Consider the following 20,093-nt stretch of genomic DNA (forward strand, 5'->3'; position numbering starts at 1 on the left):
GATGCCCATTTAAATTGCCTGAGGTCAGCATTCTCAAGGATATCCTCACAAGGCTGTACCTATTCCCTGCCCAGATTGCTAAGGGCCTATTTCATCCAACATATACGGATCTTTAGTGCTGTCCTCCTCTTCTACTGGTCTTGTGCTCTCCTCCTATGGTCGAGGATAGCTTTGTCTAACACTCTTCCCTCTCTGCTCCTGAAGGAGACTTCTTGGTGACTTCTCAGTATCTTGGAGGGTAGGGTCTCCTTCTGCTGAAGGACATTTTTTTTTTTTTTTTTTTTTTGCAGGAGTAAGATATATTTGCACAAGCGACCACTATCCTGGAAATGAGGGCTGTTGGGTCCCTTTTTCTTGGATAGGCTTATTATAGTGGAATCATCAACATCTAATGCCAGCTTCCTCTCTTCCTCAGGGCAGCCTGGAGGCGTGGGACTTGAGAGTCCCTTTAAAGGGGGTTCAGGGTTTTCCCTCGACCTCTCGGCAGCTACCTCTGGGGGATGAATGTTAATCCTTAGGGACCATAGACCCTAGAATGCATATGTTCCTGCATGGCTAGCTAAGCTTTGTGTATTAACCTTAAACTGGGGGGGGGCAAGGATTCCATGCCAGGAAACTTTATAGCCCTCCTGGACCTTTTTTTTCATGGGGGGTTACATTTCCCCAGATCTTATCCTGGGGCTGGCCCTTAACATGCCCCGAAGAGAGAGGGAGATTCCTCTCCCTTGATGGTCCTGCACCTTTACCATTCTGCTCTGTCTACCCTGGATCAGACAAACAGTTTGGCTCTTGATTGCTTTTAAGTAACTTGAGGGACCGTATTATGGTTTTTTACCTTAGAGATACTTTGCTAGGTTTACCTTGAGACAGAAGGCGTCTGCAAGCTGGGAACCTGCTCTTGCAGGCCGTACCCAGCCTACTTGAAAACTCATAAGTATATCAGATAAATGCAGCACTTAATACTGTAGAAACAACCAGGATAATAGTCTAACAGCAGGGATACCTTCCCCTGTGGTCGCTGCTGCCCTCTCTCCAGCATATGCATATCCACAAAGAAGCTACTTACTGCCTACAGACCAGGCCTCTGCCTGCTGGTAGCCATCCCAGCTTCTTCTTACTTCTGCTCCTTCACTTGTGAGAGAGGGAGGCAAGGGTGGAGAAAAAAAGAGCAAGAGTACCTTGCAAGCCTCCTGAGAATCCAGGAACCATTCTCGTAAGATAAGTGACAACTGTTGTGCTCTGGAGACACTTCAGCCCATGCAGGTCACTGGGCCAGGCACTGTTCTCTGGAGGTTTTCGCAGGCCTGCAGGGAACTCAACCAGGGCAAGGTCCAGGAGACTGCTACCACTGGGAGAAGAAACTCCTAGAGGTAGTTGTCCCAGGAGCAACAAGGACTCATCCAGACCAGGGCACAACTTGATTCTGGGAGCTAAGTCCTTTTCACATGTCCACCATTGTCAGAGACTGAGACTACTGGTATTGGCCAGGGCCACACCTCCTTTATAGCCCCGAGTGAGGTCATGAAAAACGGTGTGACCCTGGTCTCCGTCAGCTGTGGAGGAAGGAAATCCTGAATGTAAGGACTGGTCTAGCAGGATGACCAGGAGAGAGCGTGTAAGTACACACACCTTTTAGAAAGAGAAAATAACTTTATTAAATTATTTGCTTGATAATTTGCCATGGCCTGGAAAACTTGGTTCTCTCCCCTGTCTCTTAACGAAGACATTGATGGAGCCCAGCAGTACCTCAGCAGCTCTCTGATAAGCTCAGCAGGTGGTCAGAAGGCAGCAAGAAGGAAAAAAGTCCTGCTTTTTGTGATATATTCTTGTTGTATACCAGCAGGGAGAATGCCGGTGGCTGAAGTGCTTCTAAAAGAAGCACTCAGTTTTTGGCATGCATGACCTTAATTCTAATTAAACTGAATTGTTCAGTTTCACAGAAAAGCAGAAACCACGGTAGACTCTCTGCTATTGCATTAAGAAGGGGAAATGGTCAGGCTAGATGTGCCTTACAGTCTTTATTTGCTGCCATATTCTCTGTTTCATGTTACCATATCGAGCTTGATTTGAAAAATTGGTGGTGGTCCTGGTTTTGTAGCTTTGGCTTGTGTCTGTGTAAGCACGTTCATGCTCTCCTCTATCTGTGTTCCTCATGATAGCTCCGGCCTTTGTTTTCATAGTTCTCCATTGCAAGCCTTTACTCGTTATTCTTCTCTATCCCCAAATGAAGGTTTCATGAGATGATGGGAGGTAGAAGAGCCCTCGTTGATTACATGGTCAAAAGGAAAATGAGATTTGCTGGTAATGTTTTCAGCATTTCTGGTGGCAGATAAACTGCTTTATTATCAGAGGACATGACGAAGGGCAAGAGAAAACAGTCTGGGGTGATAGTTATAAAACGATCAATTAGAAAACGGAGGACAGAGAACTGTTGCCAACCGTTGTATCAAAGACTGTACTTGATGATGATGACCTAATCTCTTTAGAATAAAGATTTTCACTATTTTTCAAGGGAGGGGCCACTTTGGCAAAAACCAAACAAACAAACCTACAATGTAAGAATCAAGACCGCCAGACAAAGCAGCCAGTGCCCTGGCAAGGAAGATCTCTCTTCATACTTGGTGTCACTTCTGCTCCCTCATCTCTCCCCTCAGCCCAGCTCCACCCCATTCTCTCTCTCTCGTTCCCATCTCTTACTTATCTCTCCCTCAGCTCGTGTCCCCCCCCCCCCCCCCACCCTCTCTTCCCTATACACCTTGTCCCTCATTCCCATCCCAGCCCATCTCATCCCCCACCTGCTCCTCCCACCAGCCTTTGCCATCCTGTTACAACCCCCATGCCTCGTCCAAAGTCGTCCTCTTCTCGTTAGTTTAACACCCCCCTCCCCCCACCTTCTTAGGAGCCATAATGCAGTCTGCAGAGCAGTTGCTCCGTTTCCTTCCGACACTGCCCCCACAACCCCTGCTCTTCTCATGATCTCAGAGCACAACCCAGACTCACTGCGAGCTGCACGGTGTCAGAAGAAAAGTGGGGTGGCCGTTCTGGAGAAGGTGGGGGACATGTGTATGTCATGGTAAGAACGTCAGGGAGCTGCTTGTTGGCTCCCAGGCCTCACAATGAAGAATATTACCTTAAAATGTTTTCAGGCTTGGCTGCCTGTATTTCCTTTTACTCCCATACACAGGCCAGCTGGGAGGAGAGTGTGCTCGCTTCAGAAGCTACGTCTTGTTACTCTTCTTGAGCTGTCTGTTAGGTATTACGAATTGCTTGCCAAGAGGCTTTTGCCAGCTCCACTCTGCTCAGCGAGACGCCCTAAGACATAAAAAATAATTTAATAAGGAACCCCCAAGCCCCATGCAGACCATCACTACTTTTAGTTTTTCTGTACAAGCCATACTTTGATCTTCCTTCCACTTCCAAGGACTGTGTCCTAGGTCGATCTCCTGCCTGTCAATGTAGAGCACTAACCACTTGGTCATTGTAGGGTTTTGAATAGTCGCTTGCCTACTCAGCAGGCAAAGCGGCACTGTCTTTGGTCTGATATGGTGGTTTGAGGAGGAGGAGCAGCCCCGAGAGAAGTGGGGTCTGTTTCTAGACCAGTCAGGGCACCAGGAGGAAGGGGGGCAGGGGGGATCAGTCTTTAGGCATTTTTGGAGAAGGCTGCAGCTTTGGCCCGATTAGTGCCTTGGCAGGAGGAGTTGCCTTCAGCTCCGATCAGACCCAGTGGGAGAAGGAAGCATTTCTGGCCAAACTGGGACCTGAGCGAACACAGAGAGCTGCAGTGGGAGAAGGAAGCATTTCTGGCCAAATTGGGTCCTGAGCGAAGACAGAGAGCTGCAGTGGGAGAAAAGAGTGAGAGGGCTAAGGTTGGGAGGAGGAAGCGAGGAAAGAGTGCGTGAAAGGGCTATGGTGGGGAGGAGGGGAGTGAGAGGGCTGTACAGGGGAAAGGAGTTCTTGTGTGTGCACACCATGTATACCCCCCCCCCCCCAAAAAAAAGAATGTGGTTGTTGGAGTACATGGTGAGCGCATTTTATCCCTGGCTAGTAGGCTCCAGGGGAGTTTCAGAATCCCCGGGTCCTTGGGTTGACTGGTTTCTGACTTTTTCACCTTTATTTTTCAAGTGTAAGAGAGAGCTTTAAGTTCAGAACTCTGATCCTAAACTGTATTTCCTCTGTTGTTTGAGATGTTTGCTCCATGCACAGTTGCCTCAGACTTTGAGGATTTGGATACTTATAGTGCAATATGAATATTTCAACTGGAAGATCCTGTGAATTATTGTCAGTCTTTGAGGTCTTCTGTATGATGTCTGGAGCCCAGAAATGCGTTAATGTTGTGACATGAAAACACATAGCATAAACTTAACCTTTTGATATTTTAATATTTGCAAGTCTGCTGTTATCCAGAATGTTTGAAATGTACAGTATGTTGGCTGTGTTTATTTACAGGATTCTTTCACAAAGCACCGTTTTTTTTTCCTGCTTTCCTTTTTTTTTTGTTTCTGCCTTTTCTTAGTACAAAATATGGTAAAATGTCTGTGTTAGTCTGGAATTTGTTCTATGTATTAACGAAGCTGATGGGTACACATGTACCAGAAAAAATGGCTTCTTGGTCTGGGGGGGGTGTGTTGGTTGTAAAGACAAGGAAAGCTTATAGGAGACATACCCAGCACTGATGGGGTTTTCTCTACCGCTGCTTTAAGCAGGTGTAGGGCTGCCCCCATGTAACCTGTGGGTAATTGAATTGTGGGTGGTGGTCAGCCCATTCCAGAATTAGCCAGCTGCGGATTCTGCCATGCCTCAGAGAAAAGAGGAATCTGGAAGGGAAAACCAATTTGCTTTCCCAGCCTGTCTTGTACGGGGGGAGAAGGGAGGAGCGTTTGGAGCTGGACTTGGCAGGGAATTTAAAAGAAGTCTAAACAGCACAATTGGAATACAAAACTGTTTTCTGCCAACCCATTAAGTCTGGGTCAGCCTGAAGCAATGCAGCCCCCACCCTCCTAGATGCTGGAGTCATTGTGTGGAAATGCGACAAGTGAATCATGGGTGTGGCTGATGTGTCTGTGGAGACAGCAGCACAAGGTTAGCATCAAGCCTGGCTCCTGATGAATTGCTTTTCTTGCATCTAGGCAGACTCTGCATCTCAAATGCTGACTCTTCTGCCTCTTGAGCTTGTTTTCTGTTGTCTCCATTTCCTAATTCCCTGCAGCTTTTAAAATATCACTGCGCATGTGACATCACCTGCAGGGGTGGAAATATATTTAGAAAATGTAGGCAGCAGTTCAACATTTCTTGAAGGCAGGGAAATATTTTCCTGCTTTTTTTTTTTTTTTTGCCTTGCTTTTCTTATTGTTGCTATTTTTCTTGTTTTGTTTTCTGCTTTTTCTAAATTTGCTCTTTTTTTTTGTTTTCTCTTATTTTTAGCTTAGTTTCTAATTATTATTATTATTTTTTTTTGCTTCTTCTTTTTCTTTTTTTCCTTCTCTGTGCCAAGTTGTAGACTCCCTGGTGACTTGGCTCCAGGAATTTTGCCAGCCTTAGTAACCTGCATGTTTTACTTCATGAGCAAATGCTGTATATAGTAATCGTGGAAAGCTAGAAAAATATTTTCGGTGATAAATGTTTATAACCCAAATGGTACAGGAGATGTCATTGCTAGGGATATGACGTTCTCATAGGCACCAGTTTGGTCAAAGTATACAAAATGTTTTCACTGGTTACTTATAATCTAGTGCTAAGACGCTGCAGGAGTTGTTTTACTTGGCTCCTTCAGGTTCCCTTGATGCATGAGGTTGAGTGATGAGTTACTCAAACACCCTAGAAGTGGTGTTCTATCCAAGGAAAAGCAGGATCTGGAGTAGGAATAAAATAGGTTTTAACAGATTTCTGACAGCTCTCCAAAATACAAGTTGCACACTCTCACATACTGCTTCTAGCAATTATTTTGCATGTGCCATGTTCTTTCAGCAACCTTTGGTGCCAGAGTAGTGGTTTAGTTGTTGGGAAAGAGAGAGCAGGAGAAGACTGAGTTTTATGCACAGAATATTGTTTTTGGAAGCAGTGTTGCAGGGCCACATTGTGAAACACATGCATCTTCCAAGTCGGGGCCACGGATATCTAAAGTAAGTTTGTCTTTCTGTTATGAAGTCTCCTGTTGATGGCAACTCATGAATTTGTCCTCTTAGCTGTTAAACTGTGCCTTCCAGAATTTAAGATTTTGCGTGAGACTATCCTTGAATCTAAGGTACAATCTTTCCTCTGATCTGTATTCATTTTTCAGTTGGCCAAGGCATACAGTTTTGGGAATTTTCATATCTTCCATCTATGACATGGCCATCCCAGCTTCTTACCACCATATCTTCTATGTTGGAATCTTTTCAAGGACTTCTCTGTTGGAAATCCTGTTTCGCTTTGACCTTACATAATTTATTTTGTAGATAAATATCCGAGAATGCTAGTAATATTGCTCAAGTTGTCTGAGGTGTTGTGGCAATTTAAGTTATTCTACTGCCTGATAAAACTGTCTGGTACACCTTGATCTTAGTAGGCAGTCTCTCCCTCTCTCATTGCCATGAAAAATGATGGAATCTGTCAAAGGAAGAATTTGCCTTGGCAATGTGTTATATGATCTAGTTATCAGTGTTGGCAGTGTTGAGGAGGGAGCTTCCGAGATTAAAAAGAAAATAAAAATAGTTGTCTACATTAAGTTGAGTGCCTCAGATGAAGCTGCCTAGTACATAACCTCTGTTTTTTATAGGTTGAGCCTAAAACATCTGGCTACCTGAGCAAACCAGTTTGATGACCTGGATGTTATACAATGAGTGAGCTATTGGTGCACAGTCAACAATAAACAGGTCCCTGACCACCAATTGTACCACCTTACAAGAAGACTGCAAATGTTTCAGCTTGAACAATCCTTCACTTGTGTATGACTGAATGGAAACGCCCCAATCTATGTTCTGAAAGGCATCCAAGACCATCATGGAAAAGACAATAGAGAAACATATTGGCACCAGTATACATATAATCTTGTTTTGAGACTGGAAAGGAGTCAGAAGATTTACCAAAATCCCTTTGTGGAAAGATCTGATGGTAGAGGCAAACATTTCAGAGCAATCAGGTTTCTGGAGGATTTTCCCTTAGGTCATTGTGGTTGATTGTATCAAAGGTTTTTGTCAGGTGTATAAAGGCCATATATAGATCTTGGTATTGCTCAAGGTACTTCTTCTGATTTTGCTTGGGTGAAATCACTGTATCGTTGTTCTCATAGACTCCTCTGAATTTGCATTGTAATTCTGGGAAGTTGCTTTCCTTGAGTTGCTCCATCATTCTATTAAGGATTTACTCTTGCCAGCAGCTTCCCTGCAATAGACAGAAAGATCCCACAGTGGCTATTACAGATGATAAGGTTTCCCTTCCTTTTATTCAGTGGGACGATTAATGCATCTTTAAAATTTTGGGACACAGACTCCTGTTTCTGAATACAGGAAGTCCTTAGACTATAGACATTGGCTTCCTGAAAACTGTCTTAGGTTGAAATACTGTAAATTGCAACCAATTTTCTCATAAGAACAATGTTATAAATGGGAGATTGAATACAACACCAGCGCCCAATATAATATTTTCACCAAAATAATCCACTATTTAGTAATATATAGTACTGTAAAAAAAAACAGACACATTTTAAAGCATGACTTTTTTTTGTCTCAAGAGGAAAGTACCAAGGCAAGCCTACAGGACATTGTATTGAAGTTGTTTTGAGGGGAGGCTAAAGAGGTTAGAGCTGTTTAGCATGGAGAAGAGACGGCTGAAGGAGATTATGATAGAGGTCTACGAAATCATGAAAGGACTTGAATGGATAAATGTGAAACAGTTGTTTACGCTTTCAGATAACACAAGGACTAGGGGGAATTCCATGAAGTTAGCAAGTAGCACATTTAAAACAGATTGGAGACCATTCTTTTAATCTCAATGCACAATTAAGTTCTGGTATTCCTTGCCAGAGGATGTGGTTAAGGCACTTAATATACCTGGGTTTATAAAAAAAAATAAAATAAAAAATTTGGATACGTTTCTGGAGGAGAAGTCCATAAACTGCTATCAATAGGGAATAGCCACTGCTTGTTGCCAACAATAATAGCATGGGAATCTATTTAATGTTTGGGTGCTTGCCAGGTACTTGTAACTTATATTGGCCATTGTTGGAAACAGGATACTGGGCTTGATGGATTCTTAGTCTGACGCAGTGTGGCAAATCTTATGTTCTTATGTACTCCTACCGACATCATTTTGCCAGTCGTCAAGGTCATCAGTTCACCAGTTGTGTGCCTGTTGGGAGATCCTCAGGTGTCAAAGTCAAAATAAGTGGACAATGAGTGTCAATTTAGAAACTGAATTGTTGAGGACTTCTTGTATACTAGAAAAGTTTCAGTAACATCTAATCATCTCCTTGTTTAAAGATCTCAGGCGGTGTGCCCTCTTGTTCCAAGGATTTCCTTGAGGGAAGACTGCCTGATGACTTTATTCGGCAAAGATGGGAATTGTCCAGCTGTACATGCATTGCTCGTTGGGGAATGCCATGCAGAGCTTCTTCAGACATACAGATGGAAAGGTTTAGAAGAATTAAAATGTTCTGCCTGGTGGTTCAAAATGTCACTGTTGGCTGTTAGGATATTGACCCCCCTTTGCTGAATGAACAGGCACACTGCCATTTGATGTAGGACTATAAATGGCTTGGAGACTGTGGTAGAAGTTTAATATTTTGTTTGTCAGTTGCTTTCTGCAGTTCTCTGGCTGCTTCTTCCAACCATTTGTTTTTAATTTGCCTTAGGTTTGAATTTCGTGCTTAACTTGGAGGTAGCAAGCCTTCTTTTCCAAGGTCTGTGATATGTGCATCTTATCCAGAATTTGAGTTATATCTCTCTCATTTTCATCCAACCAATCTTGACATTTCCTATTAATAAAGCCAAGAACATCAGCAATTGCAGAGTAGGTTGCATCACAAAATTTGCTTTGTGCGTTTTCACAGTCCCTGTCTTCCTGTATGTTTAAGATAAATGCCAATAACCAAAACTGAAAGTATTTTGTACTGTTGTATAGTAATATCATAATACACGTTAACACAATATTTTTTGTACTTTTTTTTTTTTTTTTAATATAATATAACAAAAATGTAAATTTCAAAAGATTTGTAGTGTCACCCCCCCAGGCCTTCTATTTGGCTCTTTTAATACAAGTGTGACATCGCACTATAGCTTCATCAGCCAGTCATCAGGTTTTTCATCATCAGGAACATTTAGTGCCATCTGATGGATCCATAGTCTGTGCCTCTCAGCTAGAGGATTATCACTCCTAGGAAGCTGCACGTGCAGATTCATGGCGCTCTAGCATGTTAGTGGGGCCAGCTCCAGTTGGCCTGGAAGCCCAGAGGAGCAGATGGAAACTGCAAGGGGAAAACACCCCTAACACCCCCATCTGCCCCTAATTATGCTCCAGTGTGGCATTTTATTTCAAAGTCTGCTTTACCCAGGAAAGAGCCACATGTCCACACCATGAACTTTAGGAAGATTTGCTTGTGGGATGCACCAAAACCTGTTGATCACTTTTTGTATTAATGGTCACATAGAATTTCTTCAGATTAATTTTTTTTTTTTTTTTTTAAAGAAAAATAAACTGTCCCTAAGATTATTTGGATCAGAGCTAAGTATCAATCTTTCATAGCCAGCAAAATGAATTCCTACTTATAACAACACATTTGCTTGGGCAGATTGAGTCACAGAGCAGGAATTAAAGACTGCAGATCACTAGCAGTGTGGGCGCAGGAAATTCCTGGTCGCATCTGCATGGCTTGCCTCCTTAATGCTAAGAAACTGCTTCAGAGCAACAGATGGAGCTGCACAATTGGGTTTTTCTAGGCTGTTACTAATTCTGCAATCATTTTCCGGTACCTTTTTTTTTTTTTTTTTATTACCATTTTTAATTCTACTTGAAACATCGATTTTGTCGCTTCAGCCATCACGATCGCCAGTGCCCGTGAAGTGGGCGGGGCCTGTCCTAGAGAGAGGACATTGCATGACGTCATCCTCGCTTTCCTCCCAGCACAAGAGACTCGGTCTCAGCCTTGAGCAGCAGCTGTGCCTTCCTGCTAGGTTTGTTATTTCACAGGGCGCACATTTGCCTTTCAAATGTTTCCCTGTGATCGGGTTTCAGGAAACAATTGATCCTCCTTCCCATGTAGATCTGCAACGAGAGGAGAAGGAGGAAGGGGGGGAGGCTGGGGAGAAGTGGAGGTCCTGCTCCTTCCCCAGTTCATGGGGCGCGCGCTGGAGCCAGAGCCGCTGGCCTGGGCGGTGTTGCAGATGCTCAGATGTGCCTGAGAGGAGAGCTGCTGTGAGGATATCAAAGCGCCTGAGGAGCGCTGCAAAAGGGCCTTGCCTTGTTCCGTTGGACTTCCAGGGATGGTGGACAGTTCAAGCAGAGAGATCGCGGCTGGGGACTGGTGTGGGCAAAAAAAAAAAAAAGTTGATGAGCCGTTTCCACTGGGACTTGCCGATGTAGTTTGTTTTTTCTACTGAAGGTTATCAGTAACTGGGAAAGCTGCAAGAAGGAAGATGTCAAGAGCTCCGGTGACAGGACTGAAGGGAATCGCTTTGCATTTCTGAGCCTGTGGGAAATGGAGCCGTACAGGAACAAAAAAAAGCTTGCAGGAAACAATGAGGCTGTAAGTTTGCTTACTAGAGAGCTTGGTTACTGTTTACCTATTGTGGGCCTTTCCTTGAATTGAAAGGTGAAAGGATCCAGTCTTGTATTATGAATATGCATATGGACGTGGGGTGTTTTACTAAAAGGATGCTTTGGGGGATTTGTTAGTGATGGGGGACAAAGCCTGGAGCAGACAGACAGACCTTCCTAGTATTTGTATTAATTTCATGCTCCGTGAATTATCATCCAGAGACATTTGTTGCATAGCATATTTATCAGTAATCCAGTTAGAACACGGACCGGACTACTGGATCGATGCACATTATCATTTCTTCTATTTAACACCCAGGTACCCTGGGCTCTTGGCCTTTAAAGAGGGGACCCTGGCTGGGGAGTTAATTCTTTCCATTTCCTCTTCTCCTTTGAGTTGATATTGAATGTGTTGGCCGTTTTGAAACCTGGTATTAGACCGGCCTGCATTGTATATCGATATTATTATACAACAATGTTTAGAATCTGCTTGCATTCCATTCTCTTGTCTTTAAGGCAAGCATTGTATGTCAGAGACATGACTGTGGTTTCATTTTTAATTCTCGCCGGTAGTTTATGATGTGGGTGTTGTAGAAGGATATTATGGATAGTGTGTTGGAAGCAGAAAGTAGGAAAGCTTTAGGTGTGTGGTAGCGATTTGAGGAGCTCTGTGATAAATACTGTATGGTGGTTATGGCATTGCATCCATTTTCCTGAATTACTGCTTTAACGCGAAGCTCGTGGCATTTGTTACTCTTTCTGTTCTCGCTGTGCTGAAATCCCCCTTCTGCTACATTCTGAAAGGTCATGGTTTCTGACTCACGGGCCACATTGTAAATGAGGCTGTTGTACTTCTGCTGAAGGAAATAACCCGCCTGCAGTCCAAAATGGGGCTTGTACACCGTACCTTGGTACTTCGGATACAGGGGATCATGCTTTTGTAAGTCTAATGCAGAAGCAGATGGTAAGAACAGCACCTCCCTAAGTCAAGTCACCGCCTTGAAACAAAAAAATAATAAAAAAAAAAGTGTGGCGGCCTCCAGTATTGTGATGTGTGCAGCAGCTAGGAGAGCACCACAACTGGTACGTTCCTCCCTTTCTTGCGCCTCTGCACCAGTATTCTGTCTTCCTTCCCCACCCCCTCAGGCTGCTGCTTGAAAGCTAGATTGGTGGGTAGCCCCCATCCAAAGGGCTCAGCTATACAGCAGGGCTGAGGCGCAGGCATATTCAGTGCCCTTCAGGCTTATTTGTCTGCAGGCTTCCTTAAAGCGTCTGCCTCTGGCAGGTGGAACCACGGGCTTGATCTGAGGGGGTGGTTAAGAGTGCGAAGGGCCTTTCAAGCCCCCCAGTGCCACTCAGCCCTGGCTTCCAGAGGAGCCGAGCCACTTCGTAGGCCGTGGGTCTGAGAGATCTGGCGTTTTGTAACTGCTCATTTTTTTTTCTGCTGATGTTTGTGTGAACTTGCCCTTGCACGGTCATACACTGGGGTTATTTGTACTCTGCTGTGGCCAGGATGGTGGCTGCTAGGCTTTTAGCTTTGGGTGCTTTGTGTCGAGAAATGTCATGTAAGCCCCCACAGAAGTCCAGCCCTGAACTGCTCTATGCGGCTTTTGTTAGCTGCACAGTTAATAATGTGAGTGATTTAGTCAGTGGGACTAATATTGTTCATTCTATAGCAGACAGAACAATGGATGGAAAGTCGGCTCGGGCTCCTAACATCATGCGTGTTTGTCGTTGCACCGATGCACGGCAGTTTTACCCCCATGTCCTACAATAAAACCTCTGCCGTGTTCTGGTAAATCTTAATTGTGCAGATCTAAAAATGTTTTAAAAAATGTTGTCCTAATCTTCAAGGTACTCTGCACAGCATCTGAGGGTTTAATTTCCTGCTATTTATTTGCTTCTGCCAAACATGGAAGCTCCATGACCATTCAGGCAGACTCCCTGACCATTTTCCTGACAGCACTACTCTGAATGTAGGGAGCTACTCTTGCTAGAAGCGTGCCAGAAAAAAAAAAAAAAGGCTTTCAGAGGGGGGACGCTGATGGTGGGCTCTCTTTCATTCTGCTTTTCCATACCTTCAGTCTTTGCGCTGCCAGAGATCAAGAGGATACTCCACATTTTCCCTTCCCCCAAGCAATTTTAGCCTTGTCAGTAAATGACATGCATGTTACCCACTATGAGACTTCAGTGAGGCGTGCTGGGCAGACTGGATGGGCCGATTGGTCGTCTTCTGCTGTCATTTCTATGTTTCTATAAGTGGCATAGGTCCATTGAAACCTGATGTAGGCAGTACAGTGCTGCTGGTTGGTTGTGCCGGGTGTCATTAAGAGCTTGATCCGTGTTAGATAGGAATGGAGGTGTAGTTTTAGCTGTCCGTCTATATCAGGGGTGGGCACTTCCGGTCCTCGAGGGCCACAAACCAGTCTGGTTTTCAGGATATCCCTAATGAATATGCATGCACTCTTCCTCAGTTGTATGCAGATCTATGTCATGCATATTCATTGGGGATATCCTGAAAACCAGACTGGTTTGTGGCCCTCGAGGACCGGAAGTGCCCATCCCTGGTCTATATAGTACACTTGAGGTCACGTCTATCTGTAAGGGTGGCAGCGGTGGCCGAAATTGCACATGCATGGGCCAGTAAATGTGCCCTTGCACGTGGTGTCCAGGAACCGTGTGGGCTGGAAGGAGGGGCCCAGGCATTGGCCTCCCGCCAGCACCGCCACGAGACAATGCAGTGGACAGTGGCCCACGTGGTTCAGCAGTGGCCTTGCAGGCTGGCAGAAGGAGGAAACAGCTATGATGGCTGCATTCACCCATACGGGCTGGAGGGAAGGATGCAGTGGCAGCAGTGGGGGGGAGGAAGGGAAAACAGGGAGTGTGTGCAAGGGTCAGACTAGGGGGGGAGGAGGTGAGCATCCTGGCATGAGGTGGCGGAAGAGGTTAGAGAGGGGAGAGTATGCTAAGGTCAGGCTGAGGAGCTGGGAGAGAAGTGCTGGGCTTGGCTAGGCAGAGGTGGGGAGGGGAGAGTGTGCTGATGGGGAAGGGGGGGGGGCAAATATCCTCTTAGGTTTTCAGTGAGTCGCAGGTAGTATTACTAAATTTTCTAAGACGCCAACGAAGAGACTTCCTTTAAAAGGAAATCATAGTAATGTCTATGAACAATAAAGATTTAGATTTAATGGAAGGTATCACAGTCTCCAATGAATATGCTCATGGTAGGAGCAGGAAGGATGCAAAGCTCCTTTTGCACAAGTGACGTCACATGATGCATGGACCTGGCAGTTTGTGTGATAGAGGGTACCGTATGCCATCTAAACTTGGCCAACACGTCTGCTCCCAAGGAAGGATAATAAGTTACTACTATGCATTGCGTAACACTCCTAAAGTTTTCTTATGGGTTTGATTACCCATCTTGCAAAAATAAGGCAACATACTGCTAAATTATTTCTTATTGTTAATTCCATTGTCGTCTTCCCATCCAGCCCAAGAATATTTATGTTGGCAACAGTGCCACACATGACATTGTACAGTGGTCTCTGAAAAGAAAGCGGCAAACAGAGTATACTAGACACCCTCTGCATAGTTGCATCATGAGAAAAAAAAATGATGCAGGAACTTCCTTATCACAATAGAAGAAATTAACATTGCACTCATGACTGCCCACCAGGGGATGTGGCTGCTGGGATTAGTTTGGATATTAGAGGGACTGAGCAGCTTCCTGCAGGGGATACAGGACGAATGGACCACTTGGAAGCCCCTTGAATTGCCTCTGCACCCGGCGGGTTAAGAGAAAATGTGGCCAAATAGGTACACTCTGAGCAAACTGGAGACCTGCGATTGTGGCGAGAGGCAGCGTCTTTTGGCCGGCCCCGTTGCCCGAGAGTGGCTCCTTGCACGGTGCAGTCTTGCTCTCACACACAATTCATGAACACTGAACTGTACTTTTCTGTGCAAAGAAATATGGACATGGCAGACATGGTCAGCGCAATGTGTGTAACGCTAGTCTTGTAAATCTATCAGTTTACTGCTTTTCCTCCTCTCGGCTTCCAGATCAATTAAAAACAAATCCTCTTGGAGCTGTGGCACTATAAGTCTTCATTCAGTTACCCCTTTTTAACCTTCTCCCCCCTTTCTTCCCTGTCTCGCCCAGCAGGCACAGCAGTAGTCCTCAGCCAGGATCCACAGACTGCAGCTCACTCTTGGCCGTGGCTATTTTTCCCCCTCCGAGAGGCCGTGAGCGCTGCCTCTGCAGCATCCCCGTTCTCAGCTGAGCCCAGTACCATTTCTGTTTGAACCACTTGGATCTAATGAGTCGAGTGTAACACCAATTGTGACATTTTTGCCACCGTTTTAAGTGGAGTTAGAGAACTAGATGGGTACTAGTAAGTGAATTTTCCAAGGTACCAGCTTAAAAGTTTAGAGCTTGATGTTCAGTGCCACTTAGCTGAATAAATCCAAACTTATCTAGCTAAGTGAGGCTGTTTTAGTATTCAGCCATGTTCAGTGGCTAAAAAGTTATCCGGATAAATGTGGAGCAGGACGGGGGCTATGCTGGGGATGGAGCTACTTTTCTGGTTAACTTGGCTGGGTAAATGCCAATATTCAGCCTTATCTGGCTGAGTCAGCTGGCTAAACTTATCCCGTTAACTGTTAGATAGCTGAGTATATTCAGCGGTGGGGCCGCAGTGCTGAATGTTTCGGCCAGATTCTCTGGCTAAGTTAATCCAGCTAACTTGCTCAGCCAGATTGCAGTTGAATATGAACCCCTAAATGTTAAGTTTTTCTGTTCAGGATAAGGATGACTATTTATTAATTTATTTTATTTTTTACGTGAGGCCTTTAGTGTTGGGCAGGCAGCTTCTTTCTGCTGCTTTGGGTTTGCGGCTCATGTGGAACTTGGCCTGACTACCCAGGATTTTTCCCCTCAATGTCTTGCACCTCCTGTGCAGTCCCAGCCATCGCGGTGGGAATCCTCTGACTGACAAGGAGACGTGGTTCCCCGGCCCTAGCCAGTTGCATGGTGTGGTTGTCTCTCTCTTCCCTGGTGGACTTTGAATGCTGCCTCAGCAGTGAGTGGCAGGAGTTCCATGCCAGTTTTTCCAGGGTGAGGGCCTCTCCTTCCCATGTGAACTTTTCAATGTTCACATCCTGAGAGTTCCTGCTTGCCAGCTTCTGTAACCCTAGGTCACTCTTGGAATCTGGGGCCAGGGCTCTCTCTCCTGTCTTTGAGGTATTTTGACATCGATTATACTCTTCCCTTAGTAAGGGAAGCACAGCTGCAAGAAGTAGAATGGCTTGAGATGGAACGTTAATGACTCAGGTGAGCCAAGGTGATGGGGGATTCTGGATAATATTTAATACATGTTTGTTTCAGCTGAAAAGAGAGGAAAACATTAACGTTCTGCTATTCATGGCACTCAGATATTCTTTCCTTTGACTTCTTGAAAGAAAGCTGTACCCCCTCCGTGTACCATGCAGTATTTCCTGATGATAAACTCTCCTTACATCATTGAAAGATATCACTGGGAAGTCCTTTTTTTTTTTTTTTTTTGCATTTTTCAAGTTTTTCTGTAGCAGTGTGAACAAGAGTCCAAAGTTACAGGAGAGATATAATTGGTCAATATTGACTGTGATGGTAAAAAAAAAGACGGCGCACTCGCACTCATGAATCAGTTGGGGCCATGTTGGGTGCCATTTTACAAATGTTTGCTAGCAGGGGATCAAAACTACAAGAGAGCAACTTGAAGAATTTCAGAAAGAAAGCTTGGCTAAAGACCTAACAAAGCGAGATCATGTTTTACATGATCTCGCTTTGTTAGGTCTTTCTTTGCAGAAAGAACCGTAGGAATGCCTTATGCACTTGAAGATTTGTAAGTGTGTGAAACTTTTTATCCGGGCATGCGTGGACACTTGCTTGCTTAACTTTTCCTAGCCAGCGGCTGGAGCAGAGCGGCTAGCCAAGGTTTCCAGGGCCTGCCAGCCAGAGAACATAGTGAGAAGCCTGCCGTGGGGGATGGGAAGATTGGGTGGAGGTGGTGAACTCACTGTGCGCTCCTACCACCCGTACCCATTAAAATAAATTGTTTAACAGCAAAGGGGCAAGGCGGCAGGAGTACTCATGCCCCCCATTTCAGTAGTTTGTATTGTTGGGTGTGGGTGTCAAGAGAACTTGGTGATTGCAGGGCTTAACTGATGAGTGCACATCTCCCACCCCATTCAGCTCTCTCTCTCTGGGGTTCATGGCGAGTGCTTTTCATACCTGGTGAGCAAGTGCCGGAGGTAACGAACACCTTTGTAAATTGTGTACTCCATTGAGTGCACCTTTCCAGTCTTGTTGGAGTAACTTAATACTTTTCTGGCTAGCTTTGGAGAGCTACACTCTTAGTAGTCTTATCTTATTTTCACCCGGTGAAAGGAGTAAAGCTCTCGAAAAGCTAGTTGGAAAGGTATTAAGTTAATCCAACAATTTTTTTTTTTTTTGGTTGACCTTTAATCTTCAAATATGTTTGAACAATTCAATTTATAATTGAAAGGCTAGCATTAGTACTTGTGTACTTTTTAAATATCTCTGTGTAGCTATCAAATGCTACCATTAAAAATAGTTTAAAAAAAACTTTTGAAAATATTATCGTCAATTCTTTGGTTTGCCGCTTATCTAATCATCCTTATTTAATACCAAATTACATTTTTTCAAAAATGTTTTTCAAACAACCAAAAGAGTAAGCCAAAGAATTGACGGTAATAGTTTCAAAAGACTTTGGAAAGCCTTTTTTTCACTGGTGGTATTTGATATTTACATTGAGAAGAAATGATAGGCCTCACTGTCCCTTGCCTTGGTTAGACTACTTGCTTGGTTATAGTTATCTTCAAAAGTTGTCAGAGTTAAAATGCTCCTTCCGAGTATAGAATGTTAAACTATATTTTATACACCTTCAGAAGCAGGAAATAACCTTTTGTTTTTAGCTTGGCGTGCTCCTTGCCGCTGTCGGGGAGCTGAGAGCCTTTCATGGAGGGGGGTGGCTAGAGGACAGTCCAGGGGAACAGCACCCAAGCAAAGACTCCAGCTGTAGGAAAAAGAAGTAAACCTTATGCATATGTTTTAGGGCTGTACAGCCAGAAAAAAAACGGCATTTCAGCTTAGCCAAATGTTTGAGTTAGCTAAGTTGAGGAGCTTTAAGGTCTTTAAATGATTTGCCCTCTGTACAGCAAGCACTTGTGACACTGTCTGCGCCTTGGTCATGTCTAAACTTGTTAAGCACGTGCTGTGGAGAAAGAGAGCAGCAGTAATGCATTTGATTTAATTTTAAACTGGGGATGGGAAAGTCTTGTTTCAAGGAGAAGTAGTACAGTGAAACTGAGCATAAAATAGAGCCAATTTGTGCCAATAAATCTCATGAATATTCATGGCAATTGTCTTGAAAACTTGCTTGTGGACCAGAGTTCACCTGAAGTTTTATGAATAATATCTTCACCCTCAGGGTGCTTTTTTTTCTTTTATTTTGAACGACTAGATGTCTCCATTTTTTTTTTTGTATCATATCATGCTTTTAATTCTTTAAAGTGACATGTAAGGTCTGCTTTGCGTGGAACGCTGTTTCTCTGTAATTTGGCATGTTGAATTAATATAAAGGACATGTAGGGACACTAACCAGTACCCAGATATAAATCATTCATCCAAAATATCAAGACTGGAGACAGATGTGGAAAGAAGGCGAGACAGAATAGTTTAGGTGGTGGCCGGCAAAGACGGTGAGAGGGAACAAGGGTGAAAGTGTCGAGGGCAGGGTAAGTGAGAGAGAGCGAGAGGAGATGCGTGAAGAAGGGAATGTGAAACAGGTGGTGACTGGAGCAAGAGCATCAGCTTAAAAGATGACTTGGAAAGGTTTGAATTGGAGAATGTAAAAAAAAAAAAAAAAAGGGGAAGAGGCAGCGTGTGTGACTAAAAGCCTGCTGTTTGTACTGGAAATAGTTGGAGAGCTGCACTTCCTTACGTTCCATGCGAAAGCCCGCCAGCCACGTACCTGAGGTCAGAAGGCCGCACATCATTTCATGGAGGTTCAGGTGGCGCGATGCCTTCATCTGGTCATGCAGCTGAAAGCAGCGTCCCAGGAGGTAGTAAAGGAGAAGGATACTGCAAACAGTTCTTGTCCAAGAGTGAGGTCATTTTCAGATAAGAGGGGGTGAGTTTTGATGGACTAATCCTACAAAATATATTCCAGAGATATAGTTGCCAAGCTTGTGAATTTTTATGGATGCACTGAAGAGCTGATAAAAGCTCAGACTAATTCCCCTCCTCTTTCATAGTTTCTCTGCAAGGTCAGTAAGCATCCCCTGCAGAACCAGAAGACAGACATGTACCATCAGTGAGCCTTCCAGTAAAATGGATTTTTTTTTGAGAGGCGGTACGGTGGATCTTGCTACGCTTGAGCTTCTGCGGCGCTGAAGGTGGTTTCTAGAACTGAAACCCATTTTGTGACGCTCTGCAGATTTTTGATGTCGAGCGCTGTGGTTTAGGGTAAAATCCCAGCCGAAGCTTCCTATTGTCTCTCGCAGTGCGGCAGCAGCAGGCACTGCAGCTGCTCCCCCTCGGGCTTTGATGTTTGTATGCAGGGCTCTCTGGGATCAACCGTGTATTTTGGTGCAGGATTCCCTGCTGTAGATCTGTAAGCCCTTTTTATAGCTTACCGTACGGCCAACACCACTGCTTTATTCTGGCCTTTGTGATCAGGCAAGGACTTTTCAGAAAATTTAGTCAAGGATTGTGTTTACTAAACCTTAAAACTGTACAGTTCGTTTGCCACAGATCGAGATTCATAATTAGCTAGTTGAGCAAACATAGTTATCTATGGATGGGAAAAACAGACTTGCTGCCATTGTGTTAAGGGGAAGTGGGGGGAAAGCAATGTCACTTGGTACATTTACATGACTTGGCGGAGTTGTTTTGTGTCTTGATCCTTCCACCACCTGCTCAGTGACATTCATTTTCTTAAATGCTTTCTCCCTCTTCTAAAATGTAATTGGCAAGATGCCATATTGAAGAGATTATAGATAGATCTCTACGGGAATCTGAAGCTACAGATACGTTTTAGATAGACTCCTTCAGGAAGTGCAGATATAAACAGATTATAGAATCGTCCCTGTACAGAATGTGGATGTGAACAGTTTATACATAGGTCTTTAGAGGAAGCGGGAAAACAAATAGGTTGGGTTTTGCTGAAAGATTGCAACAGAAGGCCATCCGGCAGGTGAGAGAGCAGTCTGAGCACATGAATAGGTTTTTCATTTTTATTTAGTTTTGGAAACCACCTCTTTCCCATTGGGCTACAAAACGATGCCCAATAAAACAGAAATACAATGTT

The 20,093-nt window shown here is 44.3% G+C and overlaps 1 protein-coding gene across 1 annotated transcript in view; it reads left to right on the top strand.

Moving 5' to 3' along the window:
• The first annotated feature begins 10,108 nt into the window (after window positions 1-10,108).
• The window catches only part of MYO9A (myosin IXA), a 324,407-nt gene continuing 314,422 nt past the window's right edge, over window positions 10,109-20,093 (top strand). The window contains 1 exon segment of the mRNA XM_029575878.1: window positions 10,109-10,717. The gene's annotated coding sequence lies outside the window, so the exon portion shown is untranslated.

Source organism: Rhinatrema bivittatum, chromosome 13 (genome assembly GCF_901001135.1).
Source record: "Rhinatrema bivittatum chromosome 13, aRhiBiv1.1, whole genome shotgun sequence".
Classification (NCBI taxonomy): Eukaryota; Metazoa; Chordata; class Amphibia; order Gymnophiona; family Rhinatrematidae; genus Rhinatrema; species Rhinatrema bivittatum.